Here is a 22461-nt window from a genome sequence, read left to right as displayed (position 1 = left end):
AATATTTGTGATGACATTCCAAAAGTAATGTGTACAAGGTGAGCAACATATTTACGGTACGGAAACCGAACGTACTGTAATTTCAAAGTGAAATTTCAGTGTACCGAACTGACAACAAAATTCTGCGGTATGAATACACCGCAGTATACTGTTTCAGCCCTAGAAGTAATTCAGGATAAGGGATCCGTGGGATTATTATTTTTCATGCTAAAGTAGTAATTAAGGAATCCTTAAATCACCAGAGCTTGTAATGCAAAACAACTGGCATGAAGGTATATATTGTCACTGACAGGTCTACATTACAGGTATCCCGACTTTATAGTGTTAAGACACACCTGTGATAATACACACCTTCATGCCAGGTAATACTGATAGCAATCAAGTCAGTCTTCAAACTGTGAAGGAAAAACTTGCTAGTGTAATGTTGAGAAAGATATCCCTTCTAATAATTTACAAAGCACTTCTGACTAATTGAAACGTAATTTTCTGTGTTTAGTATCTTACTGCACACGCAAGAGACAAATCTAAAAAAAAAAAGAATTGAAACTTCCATAACACTTAATTGTGACCTTCATCAAGGACTTATGGAGGCTTTATGCTACAAGAAGCATGGGCTGAATGAGACGAAGCAGTAGCCCTGTTGTCACTACAGGATATTGGTGCAGACTGTCTCTCATTTCCCTCTGCCAATTGTGCATCAATGATGGGTTTCCTCATCCATGTGCCCACTGGCTAGGACAGCCCCAGTGCGTTCCACTCATAATACTTTTACAACATATGCTACAGGATAGAACAACGACTATTTCAGTCTCAAACTGTGCTTATTGTAAATATCTATGTACATGGTGATGAGCGAGCGAGTTTAGTTTTACGCTGCACTCAGCAATATTCCAGCTATATGGCCGCGGTCTGTAAAAAATCCAGTGATCAACAACATGACCATCGATCTGCGCAATTGGGAACCGATGACATCAGGGGTGGAAATAACCCATTGCCCGACATCCAAGTCCAGTGTTTTTTTCTGTCGGGCAAGCACATTTGTATATTACACTGTAACGGTGTCCAGTTGACTTTCCAATGTTAATTATGTTGTTTATTTAAAAAATCAGCAAGAAAAACGGTTGGTATAGTGGAAAAATTATCAGGGGCAAGTGACTTTACATGCACCACTGTACCGGAGTACACTAGCAATTTTAAAGTTATTTCCACCCCTGGACATTTGTCAACCAAGTCAGCAAGCCTGACCACCCGCCCCTTTAGTCGCCTCTTATGACAAGACACGGTGATGAAGAAATAAAACACTATATTTGTCACTTACTTACTGTATACTGTAATTCTCCAGTTTCATGATGTCCATCAGATATTGGTGCTTTAGTTCCCCGAACCAAGTATATATTGGGTACACTGCTTATGATAGACTTATAGTGCAATCTGTCCACACAGATTTATGTGGGAGTTGCTTCCTTCTTTAACATATGTTACATTTGGGATTACACTTTCTCAGTAAACATGGTAAAGTACCGATTTTAGTGTTTTTGCTACTTTGGATTCAAACCATCACTCTCAGAGACAGGGACCCAAATGCCAGCACATAAAGTCAGCCACCCAACACACTCAGCTTCCTTCTTCACCAGTATTATGAAGCAGGTTGAAGACAAGATTACACAGTATGTTTTCTAGTTTCTGTATCTTTGATGCTGCACATTATTTGAAGCCTTTGATAGATTTTATAACCCATAAAGTTTAGCAAAAAATATGTGCAAAATGTAATTAAAAGTGTGTGATAGGCTCACCCGACACTAAGCAGCCCAGCAACAATCACTTGCAGCCCTTAGCATTGTTTTAAGAACTCTTTCAACACCAGTCAACCAGAAGCTTTTATGAACTCTTTCAACACCAGTCTAAGAGGATAGATGAAATCTTGAAACATTATTGCTACTACATGTCATACACTATTTGAAACGTCTAAATCTACTGTTAATAGATATGAAAGATATTTTAATCTTATTATTTAAATAATACAACTACAACTTAAATAAGTTTATTTTTAGTGAAAATGCAAGCTTACACATTTATAATGTCCAGATATACATTGAAGGAAGTGATAACTGCAGCAATTTTTTCCATTTGTAAGATGTCATAATATCCACTTACCTATTTCTTTCATATTCTCAGTTTTACGCAATCGGAAAATTATTAAAGAAAGATCTTTTTATTTATATATATGGTGGGCCATTGCCCATATCCCGGTTGTGACCTGTGACAAGACTTTCTTATGCATATATTTTATTACATTAAACATTGTGTCTTCACATGAAGATTGAGGCAACAAAAGCCAAGATGTCACTTGACTTATATTACACGATCGCAGGAAAAGATGGAAATAGTAATTAAGATGTACGTTTGACAACTTTTATGTGTACCTTCAGTTGATTTTATTCCTTAGTTAATTCTATTGATTTCCTCATTGATTAATAATTTCCTTGAAACAATGTTATTTTGCTCATTGACAACTGAGGTGTGGACTCATTGCCAAAGCATGTGTCCAATAATAGTTTTTTTCAATAACATTGCGATCTTGCAATCTAGGTATTTTACCCATGGTGTCTGTTATAAGTGGGTACTACTGATCTTCAGTGGGTACTCAAATTTTCCGATACGTACCCTTTTTTTAAATTAAGTATTTTCTATGTCAGTAATGTAAAAAAAATGTTTAAACAGATAACCATAGCCAACTGTTTGTACTTCAGACATTAACAAAACATGGTTGGTGTTAAAAGAGAAATACAAAAAATGTGAAGTCTTAGTTACCAGTACATTATTATTTGACTTGTTCAGTGAGCAAATTGAAATACAAACACGTCGGAGTGAATGTCATTTTAGACTGGTTCTGTTAACTGCAGCATAGTTTCATTTCATCAGATTGTTTATTGAAAGATAACCATGGAAAATTAATTTTCCATGCATCTCTTTTCGAAAGTCTATTGCCATCATGTTTCTTCGCCGGTGCGCGAGTGACAGCGGTAAGCAAATCTGTCAATATTCTATCAATAGCAGCCTTCTATTCAAAACAATTTCCAGTAAGTTCATCAATAATTTCTTTAGCAATGACAGAATTTTCAAAAGATCGATTTCCAACAGTGACAAATGACACAATCTTACTTTGAGATGATGTTTTAGAAGACGAAGACGAATGCACACGCGATTTCCATCTCTGTTGATAAACAATTCATTGGATGATATTTTCAGAAGAACTAATTACAATAAGTGTTACAAACATAACTAGCTGCGTTTGCGAGATTGTTTCTTTCTGTAGTTCATAAAGTGTACAGTTACATAGTGAAATTCATTCAATAATCTACCCGATCCACTCGTAACATTTGAGTAACACTCAAAGCTACTTACTGTTATGCATTTGTTTTTTACTGGTAAGTCAGGGTACGCAGGTCAACAACTAACCAAAGCGTTTCTGTAATATCCTTTGCGTATTTGGGACCGTACAGATATATTTTAGTACGTATTTTGAAAATTTCAATGCATCAATTACATGGTCAACATCCTTTGTTCCACAATAGCAAATAATGATTTACATCTGAATTCGGCACTCTTAGTTGTCAGAAGTTCCAAATGTTCAAAGCTTGCTTGGATGAAATCATATAATTATGGAACAAGTAACCACTGCATCATTGAATACAACGAAAACACAACCATTGAAAACAGTTCTCATATTCTCATAAAAAAATTATCCTCAAAATGACATAAAAACTCCAAACTTTATGAGTCTGCCCTCTACACACACCATACACATAGTAGCTAGATTCAACCAGGAGAAACCTCCCTCACATCCCTCCTCACATCTGTGTGGAGGAAGATTCACCTGCTTAGTTGCCTCCACTGACAGGTGCTCTGATAGGGAAGTCTCTGTAATGAGCAGGATCAGATAATACCAAGCTTCACATGTACTGGGCCATAAACTTGGACAGCTGATGCCAGCATACTGGCCCATCACTACATCCTTCTGATGCCTATCTTTGCTGGAAGAATTCTCCACTGGAGCTGACCAACCATTAACCATGTTTAGACTGAAACATAATCAATCCTCTCAACGTGAGACCTATAAATTTCTAGTTCAAAAGCAAAAGTCAATGACAGCTATAGAGGATTTTTTATCTCATGGTTTCAAAGCTGATTTAAAATTTCTACATTTTGTGGCTGTCATGTAGGACATTTTGTAATTTGTTATATGTGATGCCTCACTTTAGTTCAGGTGGGCCCAGCAAAATCCACAAAACATTTCAAAACAATATATCAAATCATTGGGACAATTTAAGCAATATATCTCTGCTAAGATTTGCTATGACAGCATGTTTCTCTGAAATTCTAACAAGAAGATCTACATAGATAAAGTTTTAAGGCTTGGAAATAAATTTGACAAGAAATATTCACATACTGATTAATGTATATCACCATGTACAGTGCGACCCTCTACAAGCTATCAAAATCCACGTTATTTTACATACCATCCATAACACTACCCTTTGTTTGCACATGATCAGAGATTACATGATTCCTCAATTTGTAATAAACATGTGTTTGTGTCACAATAATATCGTATACAATGCTTGGCCGTGTAGATCTCCAGCCCATGCCATTTTGTGTGTTGACAAGGTGTTCACTAAACTTCTGAAGGAAGTTAGGCAAAGACGGTTTATTTCCTGTAATTTACTCACCAATTATCTATGTTTCCATATACCAGGCTTAGTTTTGTTTATCTATGAGGAACTGATTTCAGGTTCACTGGTTGCGTATCACATGTGAAGTGACAAGGGGAAATGATCTCAAGTTATGAAGATGTAAGGTAATGGAATCTGTAACCCTTCTACACTCCTGTAGTTTCTGTATGGGAAACACAGCTCGTTATACACATGAAAATATGCATCCTGTCTTGTTTTCTATTTAGCTCTTTTGACTGCTGCAAATTTTGCCAATTGTAAGACATCATAAGGGATCATTTTATCTGATGAGGGCCTTTGGCCCATGCGTTTAGATATGACTTGGAACTTTGTCCCATCACTGGTGCCCAAACAGGTACCAACCACAATGTTGTCAGGGGAGGAAGCACCCATTAATTTTGTGTGTGTGTGTGTGTGTGTGTGTGTGTGTGTGTGTGTGTGTGTGTGTGTGTGTGTGTGTGTGTGTGTGTGTGTGTGTGTGTGTGTGTGTGTGTGTGTGTGTGTGTGTGTGTGTGCATTCACTAAAGGTATATGATGTACATGAAGTTGCATGCAAGCACATTACTCCCTATACTCAAGAAAATATGCCATTTCCAATGTTCGGTTTTTAAGCCGATTTTTGCATCACAGAAACCAGAGGACTACTGAACGATGCATTGCAGGATAATGTAGACTCATGCGGAAGTTAGCGTAGTAATGCATTCTCGCTTATCTGTACCAAATCTTAAGCAGAAGGAAATGGTTGATCAAGTGGTTTGAACTTCCACTGACATCAACATGGATTATTAACTTATAAATATACTATTTGTTTTTCATGAGGACCCTAATGTTAACTTTTATTGGCCCATTTGAGAATAATACACCCTAATAGTGTTAGGGATGTTATATTACATGCACATATGGCTCAAAGGCATGGTCCAACTCCAAAATGATCCCTGCATCATAATATTCTCTTACCCCTTTCTTCTGTATTTTCATGTTTACGTGTCTGGTGACTCATGACATGTTGGGCAGATTCCCAGTCTGCAGTGTTTAATAGTGTTAAATACAAAATGTCTTATGCTGAAATATACACAAACTGCGTAAATGACTGTGATTTGTTGCATTATTACAAGAGATGTCATGTCATCAAAGCTTCAAACGTCACAGTACACACATCAGTAAGTCAACACTATGTTCATGTGAAGAACTGTCCACGTGTCAGAACAGTCTGCCATCATTCAGAATATTGCTGACAACAACATCACGATGAAAAGGAAGATAAAACAGTGAAGATTTCTTCAGCACATTCCAAACAATATTTTGACTCATCAAGTTTCAATTTGGTGTTTTCAATTCCAAATCAAAATGAATATTGTAAAGAACTGTGCACTACACACAGATTTTCAATCATAAAAAACCCAAAAGTACCAACTGATCAAGTGTTTGAACACAGGTGACATGACTCGAGTGCAGTATTCACAGAAAAGGTAATAGAGCTCACTCCAATCTCTTTCTCAGACTATCAATGTATACAGTGATACAAGATGTATGAACATAAATTTAAGTTTTGTTTATTTCATCGCTAGAAACACCTGCAGAATCATATAATGGTATGAAAAATAAGGTATGAGAGGATAATACACTGATCCCTCGCAATAACGCTCTTCGCGATACTGCAGATTCGGTTAAACTGCGGGGTAATCCGTGGCTCCCATAAAAAAAAGAAGACAAAGTCATCAATATCCCCCGCAATGGCAAAATACTCTTCATGATTATGTCTACGAGTTATGATTATGTCAAATATTTAGGTGTGTATATAGAAAAGTGGAAGGAGAGTATTGAAAGGTTTTTAAAGTTCTGCTCCGGAAAAGAGCACTACCACCAATTTCAGTCGAAGTCGAACTTGTTGCCATGGAAACGCCAAAAATATTTTATTCAGAATTCCAAAACTACCAAAAGGCACCAGCACACCACCAAACCTATGTATGTGCCAAGTTTGGTGAAGAAATATTGAACGGTTTTAGAGTTCTGCTCTGGAAAAGACAAATGTGCACGGATGGACGGATTGCACGCACGGACAAGGACCATTTAAATACCCCCCCATAAAACGTGTTGCGGGGGATAAAAAGTTGCCCAGCGATCACACATCTTCACATCATCGAAAATAGCATAAAAACAAATCTGCTGTTGAGCTCTCATAAAGACATGCCATAAGCCGAGTACTTACAATGTTTGCTGTGATGCAACTCACCGAGATATTACGCGGGTAAACACCGCCATCCGAGAACGTATGATGTCAGAAAACACATTTTATTTGATTAAATTCAATCCCATTTTCATTCATTAAAACTGTTTACAGTAACAACGGAGAAACCGTGAGTGAAATGGCATTACCTCATTCCATACAACTTCCGCTTACCACATTCGCGAGGGTCCGTTTTTCGCGCCTACCACGATAGCACCAATTTCACATTATTCTTAGCAATCACGAACAGATTACAGGCTCGTCATCCATGGACCCCAAGACCTGCGTTATTGACTCATTGAAGTCATATTTGACAATTAATTGCCAACATTTTGTTTTTACAATCAAAGTGGCATGTACCGCGGAAAGTCAGCGGTGACTTTGTCAAACTGTCTCCTACATAAAATGTATCCAGCCAGGTAACCCAAAGTGCTTAGCCTATGTTAATTATTATGTTAAATATGTTGTAGTAAACATGCCTTATACTAATAAGATAGCAATATATAATATCTCTGTTAAAATAACTGTTTAAGATATAAATTATTCTGATAATGGAATACAACTCCTTTGATGTTATGTTATCGGATTGTTTTTAACTGAATCACCGGTACATTGGACCGAAACAACTGTGCACAGCTGATTGCTATTTCCGACTAAGTTGAATAACAGGTAGCATAACAGGAACAACAATTGATTTATCATGTTTATTGCAAGTTTCCAGTACATACATCTGTTTTCATTTACAAAGTTTGTTTTTTCACCTCCAACGATACAATATAGTTTCGACTGGGCACAATACACGAAATAGCAGTTTTGTTATGTCCATGGAAAATACGATTTTACTTGGCCTTTGTCCCGCGTGTCTAATAACGTGGGGGGTCATCTATGGACCCCAAGACCCGCGTTATGGCGAGGGATGACTGTACAATGGGATTTTCCTAATTTTGATATGAAATGTATAAAGTTCCATTTCCAAACTTAATTTCACCTCTGGCGGTAAAATATTGGAGAGGACTGAAAAAGGGTTTACGGGTGACTTTGTTTTTACAAACTCCGCATAATTGACTTATATACAGGGGTAGAAATACTTTATTTTCTAAGTGTGCCTTAGGGCACCAGGCAAATATTTTAAATGTGCCTTTCAGAAATCAAGTGTGCCCACATGTTTTTAGAATGAATGACTGTAGCAGTGATGATGATCCTTTGAAATTTATTGTTAGTAAACAACAAATATAACCTGTTTTCACTGATATGTCTTCTGTTTAATGGCTTTCTTAAGCTTCATTTGTACTACTTTCCAAACACTTTTAATAGCTGAGAATTTTGTGACAGGTAATTGTTCAACATATCTAACATACACAATTTCCTCTTCAATAACCTAACTATCAGTACTCCCATCACTCTTAATGGAAAAACAACCAGATTTCTTTACATCATCCATCATAATTCCATTGATTTCCTGGGCGATAAAGTCAAGAAATGTTTTTGCTTGTTTGTCATTTGCGTAAGTGTCTTGTTTTGGGGATTAAATGACTAAAGGTGAGTTATGTCTCTAAAAATATTAGGCGTGCCACAAGGGCACAGAGAACAGTTTTTATCCGTGCCATTTCAATATTAACCATGCCATGGCACCCTAATATATGGAGTATTTCGAACCCTGATATAGTTTTGCTTTTAAACTTACCAAGAAAACCTATTGAAAGTCTATGACATACAGTCTCTTGAGATGCTCTTAAACCCTGTCTGCAATCAATTCCACCGTTCATTCATTTGTTGTGCGTAAACTGATCAGTGAAACACTAAATAAACATACCTGCAAATGATGAGTACAGCTATCCCTGGTACTGCTGGCTTGGAATTCTCCTGCAAACAAAAGAACAATTGATGTGATTAACAAAGAACTGATAAATCATTTTCAAATGATCATGCATATTTCCTTGGAAACCAGTAGTTGACATCTCTTCTCTGAAGTCATCATCCTGATTGCCCCCAACACCACACCATGAAGATTACTCATTTAAGTACTAATTACTTTGAGATTTAAAGATGTCTCACTATCAGTTACTCTACTGAGCATGCAACAATACAAGCGAATTGAGTTACATCAGTTAAGAGCCAAAACTTGTTATAATTTAGTCAATTCTGATGTCAATAATTTCAGACATTTACACCAGGAAAGATAATCATAATAAATAGAAATAAGTTATTTGACAGATAATTTTCAAATAGCAAAGTCATTTCATTCACTAAATTACTTGTTTGTTGGTATTAAGAGGAATGGAGCAGAAGTAGACAGCCTCGAGTGCTTCCTGATTGTCTCTTGACACTGTCCAACTGATCATGATCACACTGATCACTTCAGAAACATTAACCCCTTTCATGTGGGGGAAAGACTTGCCAAATATAGTTAAATCTTCTCTAGACATTGTGATCAGAATGTTATAGATACTAACAAGGAAAAAGTAACTATGCTTAACATAAAATATAGGTTATTTGTAAAGTTATAAAAATAATCCTAAATAAACTTGTAGCAAAGTACTTTGCATAAAATTTGATGTAACATATTGTGCACGGCACGTGCACTTTGTGCACAATGAACTGACTCACTTTTGGCCATCATTGATAATATCCTGGGTATACGTTCCAATAAATCTCCACTGAGTACCCTGGATGCATCTACGGCTCTCCACAATAATTCTATTACCTCCCTTTGCAGGCTTTTTATCCAATCAGGTGTCTATGCTGGGAAGTCAAGCGTACCAATCATAAGTCTTCTATCATAACTCACTCCCGCTTTATTTATCTAACTGACTAAACTATCAACACAATTGTTGCAGAGGTACTCAGTAAGAGGTAGGAGATATTGCATATATTTTTGTAAGGTTTCAAACCTGTCAAAAACAGTCAATTAGTCTGTATCATTTTTTCCTTAAATCTGAGTCGCACAGCAAGCAAACTTTCGCAGCTGCAGCTGCCATCTTTGTTATCACTGGCAAGCTCAGTTGTAACGGCTTATCTGTTTGGCTACTGTGAGAATGCGGAGTCAGCAAAAGGAGGTAATAGAAAGAATTATCCGTAGATGCATCAAGGGTACAAGTTGACATTTATCGGAACATATACCCTGGAGATTATTGAGGATGACTTTTTGACACACTCCTGATATTGAAAATTGAAGAACAGCAAGACAACCACATTCGGCTGACCCATCTAAGGAATCAATTCCTGACTACCAGTTTGACTGCTTGGACCATTCCTGGCTTACGTCCAATCAGTTCCAGGACTGTACACAACCGATTGAGGGAGCACAACATCTGGCCCAGACCACCTACAATATGTCCAAGTTTGTTCCAAAATCACTGACAGGCAAGTCTTGTCTTCAGCGAGGTGAACGGTACACTGAAGCGTGTGATGTTTAATGTCGACAGTTTGGTGGCAGAAGCATTATGGTATGGGGAGGCACCACATTTCTTGGTCAGACACAACTTGTCATTGTCAATATCAATCTGACAGGTCTGCCACAAAGGGATGAGATCCTTGGACCTCGTGCAGCCGTTCATTCATGGACAGAGATGTAACATTACGCCTCGGCAAGATAATGCCCATCCACAAGCGTTGGTTCAGACATGGCTTACCATTCCCCAAGCTGTTTTCAATCTCTATTAGTGTTGTCTATGTGTCGTCGATGTGAAGCCTGCATCAACGCCAGTGGTGGACACACACAATACTGAATTTAGACTAATTTAGAACTAAAGCTACATACTTTTGAAGATAAATGTTTGAATCCTCCCCTCATGAACTCATGTCGATGTCAAAGGCAGTAAATGCCACGGCATCGATGAAGGTGGTTTGCTTCCCATGTGCCCTCTGCTGACTGATGCACCTTGTATGCCATATATCAGACACGATAATAAGTACCCAAATTTCAGGAACACAAGTCAATGTTAGCTGATATTTAAAGTGCCACAATAGGCCAAATGTTTGTTAGTCTTTCATAATCAAGTTAATATCGCAATACTGGCCTATCGATCCAGGAACTCTTTCTTCATTCCTTCTGAATGCCAGACATGGGTGTTCAGATGAGTTAACAAGACTAAGAAAACTGACAATTTTGACAATGTGAAATATCTATTAGCAACAGGATTGGTGGACAAGACAGGCCTCCAGATAAGGGTCGTATTGGCGTATCTACGGATAAAAATATGCAAGATATGGTAGGAAATAATTTAGAAAGCGTAGCAGATATGCACCACAGCAATGGTGTACGGTCTTAGAATCATTTACAGATGTATTTATCTGAAAACGTATTGCTTTATTGTTTATTGGCCTGTTTACAAAAGAGTAGCAATGTTGTGGCACATATATGAAACGAAACACAAGATTACTGATACTCCATTAAATTCCATACAGTACTCTAAATGTACTCTTATTGTTTTCCAGTACTCTTGTATTGAAAAAATAAGGAATACGTACTCCTGATCATGAAAAATTATGTGGAGCCCTGCAAGACATGTTTGCCTTTGGGCCTGAATATGATTCCAACTGACTTGTATTACTTATTTTCCTATGACTGTCTTGTAATGCCCGACACCAAAGAAACTAAACCATTTATGTAATTTGTGACATAATGATCTGATCATTACATGAACCAGCCTACAAACAATGTTTTCTCTAGGGCACTGAGGAACCACTTTTCCCCTGTGATACAGCTTGTCATTACATGGCATATACAGTCCAGCGAATTGAAAGAAATGGTAGCGAAATGCTACTGAGTGCCAAATCATGAAAAAACAATAGTGCCACAGCTTAGTTAGCTTACCTGGTCAGCATTGATACTCAAAACCTCAAAGCATGAATCTGTGAGGACTATACAAGCTCACATTAAAATTAAATGATATGAACAATATCTGAACTGTGATCATAAAGAAAACGAAACACTGCCAAAATTCAAGTCCACTAACATCCAATATATTGTTCGACCATATTCTGCTGATGTGGAATTGCAAAGGAAAGTTTCAATCAGAATTCCTTTTTTCTGAACTGATTCCAAAAGTCGATCATTCTCCCAGCAGATGTCGGACATTTTAACATCTGAATTTAGTGCTTGGCTTTCTTCTTCTCTCCAAACACTGAATACTCTATGGCAATGTCATACAAAAGTATAAATATTTCTAATGATTTTTGTCAAATCCACCAAAATACGAGGATCAATGACCACTTGGGGAAACTGTTGAGAACCGTGTCAATTGGGTCTGATTGTGCCTCAGTAGGCGGTGATGGATGTTACATGTTGTGTGTGTATGGAAGGAGGAGGAGTTGGAGGATTATGTCACAGATTCAACATGGGGAATGGGAGTCTGAGGACAGTGACGAGAAGGGGCAGAGTGGAGACTGGGTGCACAGGGTGTAGAGACGTAGAGACGTACACAGGGTGAAGACTGGGTGCACAGGGTGTAGAGACGTACACAGGGTGGAGACTGGGTGCACAGGGTGTAGAGACGTAGGCATGTACACAGGGTGGAGACTAGGTGCACAGGGTGTAGAGACGTAGACATGTACACAGGGTGAAGACTGGGTGCACAGGGTGTAGAGACGTAGAGATGTGACACAGGGTGAAGACTGGGTGCACAGGGTGTAGAGACGTAGAGACGTACACAGGGTGAAGACTGGGTGCACTGGGTGTAGAGACGTAGAGACGTACACAGGGTGAAGACTGGGTGCACAGGGTGTAGAGACGTAGAGACGTACACAGGGTGGAGACTGGGTGCACAGGGTGTAGAGACGTAGAGACGTACACAGGGTGAAGACTGGATGCACAGGGTGTAGAGACGTGAGGCGTGCACAGGGGTGGAGACTGGGTGCACAGGGTGTAGAGACGTGAGAGGCGTGCACAGGGTGAAGACTGGGTGCACTGGGTGTAGAGGCGTAGAGACGTACACAGGGTAAAGACTGGGTGCACAGGGTGTAGAGACGTAGAGACGTACACAGGGTGAAGACTGGGTGCACTGGGTGTAGAGACGTAGAGACGTACACAGGGTGGAGACTGGGTGCACAGGGTGTAGAGACGTAGAGACGTACACAGGATGAAGACTGGGTGTACAGGGTGTAGAGAGATGAATACAAGGTGAAGACTAGGTGAACAGGGTGTAGAGAGATGAATACAAGGTGAAGACTAGGTGAACAGGGTGTAGAGAGATGTACACAAGGTGAAGACTAGGTGAACAGTAGTGTTGGGAATCGGTTGTGATTTCATAATCGATCATCGGTTACAATCGGATTGGCTCAACCGATCAATCATCGGTTAATAATCGGTTAAATGAAATGACAAGAATAACCTCTGAATAAAACATATGTTACGCATATGTGTTTGGTATTGTCTCAGACTCCTAAAGGTAAGTAAGTTCAGTTCAGAGACAGATGGTTGAATTTGAACAAAAGAAAAGAAAAAGAATTTGTTCTTTTTATGGTTTATTATTTATTTACCATCAATGCCAGAGATGCCAACCTCAACAATTTTATCATACTAGTGGCTACAAATTTTAGCCTAAACTACGCCAATACGTTTCACTAGAAATTCTACGAAATTGGAAGAAAATTCATTGAAATTCGAAATATATAGACACAAACATATATTTTCGTCGACTAAGTACAAGACAAATATCAATTATGTTCTTGATTTCGACAAATAAATAATCTCTTATCATTTATGAAATCAACTTTCAGGATTTATTTCATATATTTTATGTTTGCAAGTAGATATATATCCAAAAGTGACTGACATAGCAAAGTAAAAGGGTACTCAAGTTTTAACCTGATTTACGATAATTCATGTCACAAGGCCTACATGTCATTCGTTTTCAATAACGTTTCAATTTGTTTGTATGTATTATGTAGTTTCAAATTTCGTACTGATAGTAATAGACTTCTGAGTCTGGACGGATTCATATCATGCACGTATAACATGATGATACAGTAAACAACACATTCATAACATTTTTACTTTTCTATTAGACCATTCACTTGATAGTATCACGAAATTATGAGTAGATACCTTTGTTTGCGTGTTCCTTTCGACAAATACGACAAATCGCCTTTGACATGTCAAGTTTTTCCTTCGTTGGGGACCCCTGACATTTCTTCCAAAATCCGAAATTCTTCCAAACGTTGGATCTGCCTTTCCCGCAAGGGTAGTTGAATATTTCATCGACATCAACCCGGTCGGCAGCCGCCATTTTGTTTGGCGTGAAAGCTAACAACAATTATGATTTCACCAAAACTTCGCTTATTTATCTTAACACATTACTGGCAGATCATTACTTATTTAGACTTTTGGTTCCTTTTGTTTATTTTTTATATTCTGCAGCTGGGTTATTATGTATTTAGATACGTCCGTCATGAACAAGATAAGCAGCAGTTGTACGCTCATGGAATGAGGTAAACATGCAAGTCATCGCTGCACCGGAGTGTGCATGCCAGTTTGTTGTGATCGACATCTACAATAAATATGACATTAAGCGAAACAAAATATATACACTGTGTATCAAGGCGTAAGTAGACGCAATATGATTGTGAATTTTGTGAATAATGCGGACCGAAGTTATAATCATCTGTAACTGCCAGTTAAAACTGTTCTCTTGTGGTCTGAGTTGGGTATTCATTACTGTTTTCGTAAAAATTATTAGCGACAATCGATTATGAAATTTTGCAATCGATTGTCGCGTCGGAAAAGGGTAACCAATCAATTTTTGATTATAATCGATCATCGGAACACCACTAGTGAACAGGGTGTAGAGAGATGAATACAAGGTGAAGACTAGGTGAACAGGGTGTAGAGAGATGACACAAAGTGAAGATTAGGTGAACAGGGTGAAGAGAGACGTACACAAGGTGAAGACTAGGTGAACAGGGTGTAGAGAGATGAATACAAGGTGAAGACAAGGTGAACAGGGTGTAGAGAGACGTACACAAAGTGAAGACTAGGTGAACAGGGTGTAGAGAGACGTACACAGGGTGAAGACTAGGTGAACAGGGTGTAGAGAGACAAATACAAGGTGAAGACTAGGTGAACAGGGTGTAGAGAGACGTACACAAGGTGAAGACTAGGTGGACAGGGTGTAGAGAGATGTACACAAGGTGAAGACTAGGTGAACAGGTTGTAGAGAGACGAATACAAGGTGAAGACTAGGTGAACAGGGTGTAGAGAAACGTACACAAGGTGAAGACTAGGTGAACAGGGTGTAGAGAGACGTACACAAGGTGAAGACTAGGTGAACAGGGTGTAGAGAGACGTACACAAGGTGAAGACTAGGTGAACAGGGTGTAGAGAGACGTACACAAGGTGAAGACTAGGTGAACAGGGTGAAGAGAGACGTACACAAGGTGAAAAATGTATGGTGAAGACATGATGCACATGGTGAAGAAAGCAGCACATAGGGTGAACATTGGGTACACAGAATGAAGAATGTATCACTTAGGGTTCACAGGTTCAAGAAAGTGGTACACAGAATGAAGAATGTATCACTTCAGGGTTCACAGGTTGAAGAAAGTGGTACACAGAATGAAGAAAACAGCACATATATGAAGACGTGGTTAATCACAGGATCACAGAGCACTAAACATATGAAGTAAGGGTGCACAGGATAAAGAGAGCAGAGCTCAGAGTGAAGATAGGGTGCACAGAGTAAAGAGCACAGGTCAAGAAAGTGTCTGTGAGAAGGTGGTGCAAAGGGGGTCAAGGGCCTGTAGTTCCAGAACAAAACCTGGCATGCTGATATTTGGCAGCCATACGAAAGGCTAGACTGACATTTATTTTGAACTTTAGTTATCTTATATAGTTATATCTCTTACAAACAATACATTTATCTACAAAAACAATGTAAAACAAGTTCAGCCCAGAGTTAGAACAATTTAAACTTCCAACAATCATTCTTGATTTGAGTTCAACTCTGGGGTCAGGGAGACCAATTAATGAAAGAAGCACATTCCCAGCTTCTGATAATCTGTGTGGGGGCCAGACAATTGTCCTTATCATTTAAAGAAGGCATCCATACCATCGATCAGTTCTACCATCTCCGATGGACAGTCACCCTAATTACAGCATTATTGGAACAGTTGTTCTCAAGAAAGATCCCAATGATTCAAGTTTACGAACTATCTTGACTACATTATCAATGACTTGTTTCTTTCCTAGGTTAGTGTTTGTGACATCTGTGGTAACATAAGAAAAACACTTAAGCTGATCACTAGGTTACTAAAAAAGTACTGCTATGTTTAGATTGTATCTATTTATTCTTGGTGAATAATGACATCATCATAACAGTGACAACAGATAACAATGACAAATTTCGATAAGTGAAATATAAATAAGTGTGGGTGACACTAATATATTCAATATGGTGAAATAAGCTAGAAAGTTGCTTTCATTACATACAAAAAACACAAGCAGACCATCTCAATCTGTTCCTGAATGTCCAAAATCTTTCAGCATGATCAGAAACATGCAACAAAACATTATTTTGACATGACTAAATCAGGTGACAGCTGGCTAAACACTTATCTAAGTCTAAAACACATCCTGTTAAACAACATTGCTTCCAGTAGTATCCTTAGTTGCGTAGATCAATGCTCATGCTGTTGATCACTGGATTGTGTGGTCGTGACACGATTATTTACCAACGGTCGCCATATAGCTGGAATATCCCTGAGTGTGGCGTTAAACAACCAACCAACCAATGCTTCCAGTAATGGAAACCACTTGCCCAATGCAGTAAAATAGAAAGTCCCATGCATCTACCTAACTTAGTAACAACCACTTTCAGTTTGATCACCTTAACCTTTAATCTTAGCCATGAGAAGCACATATAAAATATTGTCTCAGACATCTTCATCATGTTCAGACATCTTCATCATGTTCAGACATCTTCATCATGTTCTGATTGTTCAGCCATTTTCATCATGTTCAGACAATGCATTGTGACACAGCACAGCATGACAACAAGGTTTCATTGTACTTGGTTGTCCTTTCATTTTCAATATGGTTACAGTATTTCCTGTCCTAATGTGACAATGCTGGCTAAAACTACAACATTTGTTAATGTTTCAAACAAGAGGTATTCCCCTTATTGTAAACAAATTGACACCTGACACAAACCCATGTGGCATATCCAAGAAGGAATAGATCTATAATCCAGCCAGGAATAGATCTATAATCCAGCCAGGAATAGATCTATAATCCAGCCAGGAATAGATCTATAATCCAGCCAGGAGTAGATCTATAATCCAGCCAGGAATAGATCTATAATCCAGCCAGGAATAGATCTATAATCCAGCCAGGATAATCCAGATAGATCTATAGGATCTATAATCAGACTAGGAATAGATCTATAATCCAGCCAGGAGTAGATCTATAATCCAGCCAGGAGTAGATCTATAATCCAGCCAGGAGTAGATCTATAATCCAGCCAGGAATAGATCTATAATCCAGCCAGGAAAAGATCTATAATCCAGACAGGAATAGATCTATAATCCAGACAGGAATAGATCTATAATCCAGACAGGAATAGATCTATAATCCAGCCAATCCAGCCAGGAATAGATCTATAATCCAGACAGGAATAGATCTATAATCCAGACAGGAATAGATCTATAATCCAGCCAGGAATAGATCTATAATCCAGCCAGGAGTAGATCTATAATCCAGCCAGGAATAGATCTATAATCCAGCCAGGAGTAGATCTATAATCCAGCCAGGAGTAGATCTATAATCCAGCCAGGAATAGATCTATAATCCAGCCAGGAATAGATCTATAATCCAGCCAGGAGTAGATCTATAATCCAGCCAGGAATAGATCTATAATCCAGCCAGGAATAGATCTATAATCCAGCCAGGAGTAGATCTATAATCCAGGCCAGGAGTAGATCTATAATCCAGCCAGGAATAGATCTATAATCCAGCCAGGAATAGATCTATAATCCAGACAGGAATAGATCTATAATCCAGCCAGGAGTAGATCAATAATCCAGCCAGGAATAGATCTATAATCCAGCCAGGAATAGATCTATAATCCAGCCAGGAGTAGATCAATAATCCAGCCAGGAATAGATCTATAATCCAGCCAGGAATAGATCTATAATCCAGCCAGGAGTAGATCTATAATCCAGCCAGGAGTAGATCTATAATCCAGCCAGGAATAGATCTATTATCCAGACAGGAATAGATCTATAATCCAGCCAGGAATAGATCTATAATCCAGCCAGGAATAGATCTATAATCCAGCCAGGAGTAGATCAATAATCCAGCCAGGAATAGATCTATAATCCAGCCAGGAATAGATCTATAATCCAGCCAGGAGTAGATCTATAATCCAGCCAGGAGTAGATCTATAATCCAGCCAGGAATAGATCTATAATCCAGCCAGGAATAGATCTATTATCCAGCCAGGAATAGATCTATAATCCAGCCAGGAATAGATCTATAATCCAGCCACGATTGTAAAATGAGGCATGATGAGGAGAATGATGAAAAGAATCCATGAGCTTCAAAAGAGATCAGAGAAAATATCCAATATCGGGAAATATTATTTACAAGTTTCTATCCACTGATACTGTTGATTAGTGTTGGGAATTGGTTGTAATCTCACAATTGATTATTGCTTCATTGAAAAAAATTGGTTAGTGTCATTTTTCTGATTTTCCTATCCAGGTTGTTATTGTAGATATGTATAACATGATGCAACCTGCTACTTTAAAGTGATGACTAATATATCATGAACATAAACTTCCCGGAGTCCTCAAGAAATATTCAGTCATGATATATATTTCAGTTAGTGAAGTGAGTTTTCAAAGAATTAAACAGGTTTTCAGGCCCTGACAACTTCGAAGATATGTTCCATCGACAAGTGTTTCAAAGACTTAAACAGTAGTTCCAAAATCGTTTGTGTTCGATTATGAGAAAATGTGATCGGTTGCTTGGTCATTTGGTAACTGCGACCAATCTTCGATTATTTCAATTAATCGGAACACCACTACTGTTGATCAAACTATACACATTTCTGTATATGCATAAGTGTTACCCATTAAGTCAGCCAGTGGAATTGTTCAATACAATGACCCTACAAGCTCTCATAGGCTCAGAAACACCTGACACTAAAGTACAAACTACAACTTTATTGAAACTGAAATTAGCCTAGAAAAGAGACTTCTTTACGTATGAGGTGACATGACCACCAAAGTCACAGCTTACATTTTCTTGTCAGACAGAGTATAAGGTGACATTCCTAATTCAACTCTGCAAATGTCAATTTAACAGAACTGACGCCAAACTTCTATAGCTTCTGGATAATTCTTCGTAATCACATTATGTAACAAACACACTGTCATACAAGTTCATAATGTGATACAGCACTTCAAGATTCTGGATAAAATGTCGTTGAACATTAAGTTCCATCATCAAACTACAGAAACATGTCCAGCACTACACACTACACATGGAAACGCTCTATTACCTTGGCATGCTTCATCTTTACATCTCATGTGGGCCTTACAGTAATTCACCTCAATCTATTGGTTTTCACTCAATATGGTCACATATGAAACTTTGTTTCATTGATAAAGAAAGAAACAAAAGAGACTTTTCAGGGTCTTCATTTTACACTTTTTTTCAACCAAACACAATCTTGCTTTGCATTCAGTATTATTAGTTTTTACATGGATCCGCTACAAGAATATTATGAGTGAACAGTATCAAATCAAACAGAACAGTAACCATTTGCCATTAACATAATGCTTGCATACCCTGTACAGATAATGCCTCTTGGTGAATGCCTCAGAGACAATAAACACAATAAACATTAATATGTCACACCATGTACACTGTACACACTAACACAGGGTGTTACCCTGACATTCAGAAGATGTGAACCAGAAGACCTAAATCATTTATATCAAGGGTGCATGCCTGTAGTATGAGGGCCCTGTGTGGTGATGGAAGGAATGGAATAGTGTACCATACACGTTAGAGCCTGGTAGGAGTCAGTGACCATCTGGACAGAGGTCATTATTGATGGGTCAAATGACATCAACAGCTCTTGATTTGTAGTAGGTGTAATTATTATTCCCTCAGGTTGCAGTATATCTTTTTCAGTACTGGATGCGCACTTGTGCTACACATAAAACACTGTTTGTTGGTTGATTGGTTTGTTTAATGCAGCAATTTTCCAGTCATACAATTCTGGATTGTATGAATGTCAAGTCTAAACCAGAAACTCACTATACACATGCATCCACTTTATAATTCAGCCTAACCTTCCCATCAATAAAACAGTGAACATCAGAAAAAAGAAGTGTGACCCGATGTATACATGAGCATCGAAATACAGTTGGGATACAATGACATGTATCACAAGCATTTACTTCAACACAGATGTTACTGAATTACACTTCTTTGTGACACTATGTACACCATGCATTAATGTGCTACACTGTACACCTTGCATTAATGTGCTACACTGTACACAATCCATTAATGTGCTACACTGTACACAATGCATTAATGTGCTACACTGTACACCATGCATTAATGTGCTACACTGTACACAATGCATTAATGTGCTACACTGTACACCATGCATTAATGTGCTACACTGTACACCATGCATTAATGTGCTACACCATGTACATGATACACATTAATGTGCTACACCATGTACATGATACACATTAATGTGTTACACTGTACACCATACACATTATTGTGCTACACCATGTACATGATACACATTGTGTTACACTGTACACCATACACATTAATGTGCTACACCATGGTTGATTGGTTTGTTTAATGCAGCAATTTTCCAGTCATACAATTCTGTACACAATGCATTAATGTGCTACACTGTACACCATGCATTAATGTGCTACACAGTACACCATGCATTAATGTGCTACACTGTACACCATGCATTAATGTGCTACACCATAGACCATACACATTAGGACAACAGTACCATAGTTCTGATGAAACCGCAGCCACAGTCATCCAGTCAAAACTGATAAAACTGGATCAACTCTGTGTGAAGTACCGACTGAGTATCTCACCATGTGGGTAATAAAGCTCAATATGGCCTGCTTGCTGTTAATGGCAAAATCAACATGCAGACACCATCTTAGTGAAGTTGGTATCATGGCTATATTGAGGTACCTACTTACATTGTATAGTAGCTGATGGAAAGGGTGTATACTTGGATTGGCTCATCTCTCTTGCATTCCAAAACAAACACACAGAGTAAAAACAAAAACAAACAAGAAGAAAAAGTCATCAATATCCCCCGCAATGGCAAAATACCCTTCATGATTATGTGTACGAGTTATGATCATGTCAAAGAAATATTGAACAGTTTTAGAGTTATGGTCCGGAAAAGAGCACTACCACCAATTTCAGTCTAAGTCGATCTTGTTGCCATGGAAACGCCAAAAATATTTTATTCAGAATTCCAAAACTACCAAAAGGCACCAGTACACCACCAGATCTATCTATGTGCCAAGTTTGGTGAAGAAACAGGGAACGGTTTTAGAGTTCTGCTCTGGAAAAGACAAATGTGCACGAACGACGGACGCACGCATGGACGGAGTCCATTTTAATACTCCTAACCCACTCCTAACCTCAGGGGCTTGTAACGCGAAAAACTGCCATCAAGGTATATACTGTCACTGACGGGGTCTTAGTACTATATAAAAGGAAAGCGATGTAACGAGGTCAACACACCAGGTTCGTTTCAGGGCGAATTCAACAATACTCACTGTATTTATCCCATTTAAAGTAGTATGCACACATTTCAAGCCAATAGATTTACCTACAAAATAAGACATACGGCACTAAAATCGAAGCAGTACTTTGGGAGCTAGGGTCTTCAGAAGCTCGAAAAACCGTGATTTCTCGATTCCGAGCCAAAATCCCTGCTCAGAATTTGTTGCGGTAACTCACCCATTTTCTTGTTTATTTCACAGTATACACAAACAACATGCACCAAAACATGTTGAACTGACGGCACCTGTCAGCTCGCTAGTCGTCATTCTTTCAGAGACACTTACATCTCACTGTCATAATGAGTTTACGTACATTTATTCATAACCTGCCCCACACTTAAAAGAGTCGGCGATTTGATTGGACATAATTTATTTTTAACCAATGAGCTCCCTTGCTCTTTTAAGTGCGGGGCAGGTTAAGGCCAAGGTCATCAATGGCGAACGGGCATGACACAATTCTGTTTGCGATGAATAAACTTTAATGTACATAAACTCATTATGACAGTGAGATGTAAGTGTCTCCGAAAGAATGGCGACTAGCGCGCTGACAGGTAAATATACCACACTATATCATGGAATTCCATGAGTTCTCTTGTTGAGTTATTCTATCAATATACACACACACATGTGCAAGGTTGGCCATAAACATTAAACAGTCTGTTGGTCCAAGACCATGGAATATCTACATGGATTGCCATTAAT

General features: G+C 38.4%; 1 protein-coding gene and 1 long non-coding RNA gene across 2 annotated transcripts in view; one reads left to right on the top strand and one right to left on the bottom strand.

Moving 5' to 3' along the window:
• LOC124259770 (contactin-5-like) overlaps positions 1-22461 on the bottom strand; it is a 102249-nt gene that overhangs the window by 69991 nt on the left and 9797 nt on the right. Inside the window, exon 2 of the mRNA XM_046693971.1 lies at positions 8774-8823. The gene's annotated coding sequence lies outside the window, so the exon portion shown is untranslated. The remainder of the gene's footprint in view (positions 1-8773; positions 8824-22461) is intronic.
• Positions 312-21758, top strand: LOC124259771. Its single transcript, XR_006893915.1, has 5 exons — positions 312-321; positions 6536-6539; positions 15493-15502; positions 15644-15650; positions 21621-21758. It is a non-coding gene; the product is annotated as an uncharacterized LOC124259771 (long non-coding RNA).

Source organism: Haliotis rubra, unplaced genomic scaffold (genome assembly GCF_003918875.1).
Source record: "Haliotis rubra isolate DU_JTF1 unplaced genomic scaffold, ASM391887v1 Scf736, whole genome shotgun sequence".
Classification (NCBI taxonomy): domain Eukaryota; kingdom Metazoa; phylum Mollusca; class Gastropoda; order Lepetellida; family Haliotidae; genus Haliotis; species Haliotis rubra.
This window is presented reverse-complemented; position numbering and strand designations above follow the sequence as displayed.